The sequence below is a fragment of the Cephus cinctus genome, unplaced genomic scaffold (genome assembly GCF_000341935.2).
Source record: "Cephus cinctus unplaced genomic scaffold, Ccin1 Ccin1_scaffold0767, whole genome shotgun sequence".
In the NCBI taxonomy this organism is placed as follows: domain Eukaryota; kingdom Metazoa; phylum Arthropoda; class Insecta; order Hymenoptera; family Cephidae; genus Cephus; species Cephus cinctus.
Genome location: NW_014333372.1, coordinates 152,927 through 158,724, shown reverse-complemented (window position 1 = coordinate 158,724; position 5,798 = coordinate 152,927).

Sequence of the window (5,798 nt, the reverse complement as noted above, 5' to 3'; positions counted from 1 at the left end):
AAAAAAAAAAAAAAAAAAAAAAAAAAAAAAAAAAAAAAAAACTACACCAAGAACAACTAGTTAACAACGATTATTCACGAGTGGCAAGATTACCAGTTACCCTCGCTACTACAGTCCGTTGACAAAATCGCCACCTTACCCTTTTTTTTCCAAATTCTTATTAAAAAGCACAAAAAAGAAGAAATACTAACTGTCACGATAAAACTACATATTCTCTTGATCTATTGACTTCTACAGCCCACTTTGTATTATCTTTCTCTTCTATTATGCGGATACAGACGAGCGTCTTAGCACCTATCAAGAAGAATCAAGAAGAATCAAGAAGAAGACGTTGTCACTACAATTCCGTTAAAAGGAGCAAAAGTCCGTTAAGGATAAATAGCATCGTTGAACCTTCATTATTTCCCTTCTATTTCCCTTCTAACCTAAGTGAATCAGCTCGCTAGGATAAACGATCGGATAACCTGCTGAGATTTTATTTTCATCTCCCCTATCACTGCTACTGGTCTAGTCGTGTTTATAATTCTTTAACAAATTCGTCTCAAAATTACCTAAAATTCGTAATCACGAAAATTCATCCTTATCATCATTTTCATGTGTCTCTAGGCCGGAAATTATAGGCGCTCTTCTAATCAGTACGTAGTCAAGCATAGCGATCGTGTGTATTGGGGACAGATTACGGTAATTAACGGATAATGGTATACAACGTGGGTCTTATTATTATTATTATTATTATTACGTTGAGTTACGTCTCATCGACTCAAATTTCCTAAACGTCACTACAGTCATCCGATTAAAACAGATTAATAATTTTTTTTTTAGAAATTCGCGTTTTAGCCTCGATCGAACTTCAATTTTTTTTTTTGGTAATTTTTCTCCTTTTTTTACCATTTTTCTCATATCTTTTTCTCTATCTCTCCCTTATCGCTTTTTCTCATATTCCTCCTTCTCCCATCCCTAACGATAATATTCGTAAATTTATGTCATCGTGCCATTAAAGATTCACTCTATTCAAATATTATTGTAATGTAGTCGTTGTATAGTGTTTTAGTGGTCCACGAATCGAGTATTATCATTATCATCTTTATCAGCTTGCTATCATGTCACACTGCCATTGCCATTATCCCTGAGAAAATAGGTTGGATATAACTTTTTAAATTCATTTACAGGGTTCCTTATCGATGACAGTTCGATTGAGGGGTCAGACGTCCAAATTCTCAAAAACACGTAAAATCCGAAAAAAAAACAAAAAACAGTCTAAGGATCCTATACAATTCTAAACACCGATACATCGATTATCATTGACTAATATTTCATCTGCGCGTCCTATCTACCCGTTTAGAACATTTTTGCTATAAAAAAAACACGCCCGACCAACGATTAAAACACGCAACGTTTATAAATATATTCGACAGAGAGACACCTTTTCTTGGGCCATCTCGTAGATGCCAACAAGAGAGAAAGAAAAAAAAAACTAATTAAAATACAATCTACTTGTTATCCTACATATTTTTTCTACCACCTAACGTTTTCCCCCTCTCTCGATTTTATCTTTTTTCTTTTTCCTAGGCTTCATTTCAATCTAGCACAGAGTAAAATCGGTAAAAGCGATATCGACAATTCATCTTTCCGGCGGTACCTTCGCCGATTTGGTGAAATCCAAAAAAATTTCTTCACGAAAATGAAAACGAAATAAAAGTAACGAAAAAAAAAGATCACCATAGCTGTGAATAATAATTGTATGAAACGTATGAGGTACGCGATATTCGTCTCCCTTAATCACCATTGTCATTTTAGTCTCACTGACCTGTCGGGAGTATCGCAAAAATTTTATGTGGAAATTCGACTAAACAGGACCTACGGATCCAAAGGATTGGTTACTCTCGTGAAAAAGCGTCAAACTATGTACAATTAGTGTCTCGACGCGTCAACAGGGACGCACTGACAAATTAATACCATTTACAATTTCTCCACTCACGCGTATTCGAAACATTCAAAGAAAAAATTTTAAATTTTAATCAGTCTGAATAATTTCGTTTCTCCCTTCCCCCCCTCTTTTTTCTTCGTAATATTTCCCATTTTATGGATGCCCGTACCCAACCCCTACCTACTCCCTTACTAAATACCCTCCTCGAGCAATCTCATGGTCTTTGTATTAAAAAGCGGACGTGAATCGTATAATGCATAGAATATATATATGTATATATGTACGCAAATGTATACATATATATATGTATATGTATAATATATGTATAATAATAATTAGGTAAGGTACCCTCGTCAGGCCGGCCATATTCCGTTGGCTTTCGTCTAGACTCTGGAGTAGAGACGCGATATACAAAATCGCGTTTGAAAAAAAATAAAAAATAAAAAAATAAAAGAAATAATAGATTTGTGCCCAAGAAAAAGCAGCCAACCAATGTCAGTGCTGAATTGTATCGTATGCATGAGACGTCAGGCACAAGGAAGCGCATCCAATCCACTGTGCGATTCGTATCAGTAATGTAAAAAGCGCTCTTGACGTGTTATCGTCATCAGGCCATCAGCAAGTACTGGCGAAAGTTATTTCTAGCTACTATCAGTTCATCGCGTCGGCGTCAATAACGTTGCAAACGCTAAATACTGGTCCTTTCTTTGTCAATCGAGTCAGAATATGGCCGCGCCCGACATACCGTGTTGATATGCACGCAAATATTATATATCTCTCTTGCAGCACATGCCCACATAACATTTTATCTCATTCACTCATTCGTCATGATCATCATTCGCTTATCATTCCATACTAGGACAAGTTCTATCAATTCGATTCGTACCTCAAAAAGCGTATAACGTAGACGATACACTCACAATATGTATACAATGCAATATATTAACTTTCTGTTTTCCTCACTTTGAACGCATCATTTCTCTCTCTCCCTCTCTCTCACACACACACACACATCAGACACAATAGATATCCATTCGCACCTATAGTCACTACCCGATATAGCTTTTCTTCAGATATTAATGTATAACGTTAGTATAGTACTCTTATAAACCAGACTTGTAATTTCACATTGAGCCATCTATTTTTTACGACTACATTGGAAGGCGAAGCCGCCGGTCGACCGAAGTTTTCGTCAGGCGCAAAAGGATTCTCAGGTCGGTGGCCGATATTAAGAATATGCGGCATTAATGGCGGACGAGGACCTGTCGGTCACGTGACTTTCAAAGCGCACGAGATAGCTTCACGTTCTAGCATACTTAATTGCATAAAAAGTCTTACATGTGAAAATGCCAGGTAAAAATGCAACGTGAGTGGCATCGCGACTTGTTCAGCATAAATGAGAGAGTCAAAGAATGCGAATTCCTGCCCAGTAAAGTGGTTCCCGATTCTCATTTTTATACAATGCCGCGTGCCGATTGACAATATTACATATATTAATTTAAATAAATTGCCATACGAGAGATCCTTTTGCCTTCGGTAAACTGAACGTACATTTTGTACGCGCATGCGCACGCGCCTACAGGTAAGACATGGTACGTACGCGCATGCGCATACACGAGCGTACGGTATTAACAATTATGTTTTGCAGCACGTTTTCAAAAAGAAAGAAAAAAAATCAGAAAAACGAATGACGAAGCGGCCTTTGCGTTTCGTTGATATTCACGAGGTACAGAGTCAAATTCTTTTTTTTTTCTTTTACATTTTCTTCTTTTCTTTTAAATATTATATATATATATATCATAGTTTAGTAAGTTTCTTCCTTTGACGAGTTTCAAACGATAACGATAGAAAAAGTTTTAATACCAGAGCGCGAGTGGTAACACCGAATAGATCAGAGTTACATCAAACATACCTTATATTCCCGTCGTTAATCGTTAATTTAAATACGTAACAGCAACAATTAGTATTAATTAAACACCCTTTTTTTTCAATATTTAATGTCAGTGTAGCGCGTTTGCCTGTGCGTGTGTCGTCGAAACTGTGTGCGCGTGTCTAATCTGGTGTAGAGTTTAAGAATTCTTGTTATCATGTGTTCCTTTCCCTCGTTGCCTTTACTTCCTTTTCTTTCGCATCCTTTCATAATACTATATTCCGTCTGTTCCTAACTCATTGAATTCACATTCCGATTCCGTCGCTCTGTCAAACTGCCGTGTAACACCGAACGTAACCTATACACCGACGCATGAATGAACGTCGACGCAAATAAGATATTACATATATCTGTATATCAATTAATATACGCTTGGCGAATTGCGCGAGCTTAACATTGGTCGTTTTTTTTCTTCTTCCGTTACCACGCTATCCGTTTACAGTTCATATATTATTATACTATATACTCAATATATTATCGTTATTATATTTTTTGTTTTAACCGTTTACCGCGTATATGTATATTCAATAGTATATATATACATATATAATGCATATATATATATAGTATCACATGCAATTAAAGTAGGATTGTCGGACATATACCTACTAGATAGAGCTATCTCCTAGTAATTCAGTATTACCATGACAGTGGTGTATGCGGCATTTATCTTTCTCTATTACACAATACGATTACAGACAGGCTTGGCGATCGCGTCTCTCCGTTCCCTGTTATTTAGCATTATCACGCTTATCACGTTACAGCACCGCTCTGACACGCGGCTGTCTGATTCGTAGGGTTAAGCATTATTTTCTCTTTAAATCGTCATCCCTTCTCTCGTACATGAAGAGTCCTAACGAAATTGTCAAAAATATTTCTCAACCTCCTCCCCCTCGGAGAGACCTTCAGGCCACCCTTGCGGCGAGACACGTAACTAACTAACATCCGCTATCTATCTATCTAATGATCGACTAACCACGCTAATTAACACCCTGATGAATGCTCAACAACTATAGCCTACGTATGCACGGTCGATAACACGATACCCAAGGACCAATTGTTACACGTGCGAGGGGTAATGCGTGCGTCATATTATTATTTAGTTCATCTGTACCCCCTCCCGCCCGCCGTTCAACTGCCCATCACTCAATCCAACCCTTATCAATCAATCCCTGCTGACTACTCCAAATTCTTCTTACTAATTAAATTTTTCCATTTATTCGCAATTGCGATATTTTGCTGAATATACGCATTGACAAACCACGAATTAAGTACACCGTGTGTTCCGAAATTATTAAATTATTATACTCGTGTCTCTGAGCGCCGCGCGTTATAGATATAACGAAATATATAGCATTACACTCGGGCGATAATGGAGATATTTTATCAAGTCGCTCGATATAATGGGATTACAAAAAAGAAAGAAAGAAGGTAAATTTAAAGTAAACGACGCAAGAATAAAATAGGCTACGGTAAGTTTCGTCGTAGAACCTATAGACATATGAGTGTTGGCATGAGAGTTATCACAGTTAAATACATATTTCTGCAAATGCCGAAGGGAACATCTTAAAGCACTGCACTATTTATGATAGTTTTCGACTTTTCCGTTCTACGTTTGTCACTTCACCTTTTTCTTTCTGAACTCTCTGTCAATCTTCACGCTATTGAATTCTTCATTCAAAGAACGACCACTCCTAAGTCCCTATCGACCCTGTCGTGCGGGGATCTGATTTCACACGCGCCATTCACGTTTCATCGATATTTAATACAGTCTTGCTCTAAGAACCTTTTTCAATATTTATAACCGTTATCGTTATCATATCTAACATCCAATATTCAAATTCAATTGTCACTTCCTCCCCAATACATATTCAGCGCGAAGACCTAGACTTATTAGAGCACTACCATCGATCCTGACTAATGACTATACTCTCCTTTTGG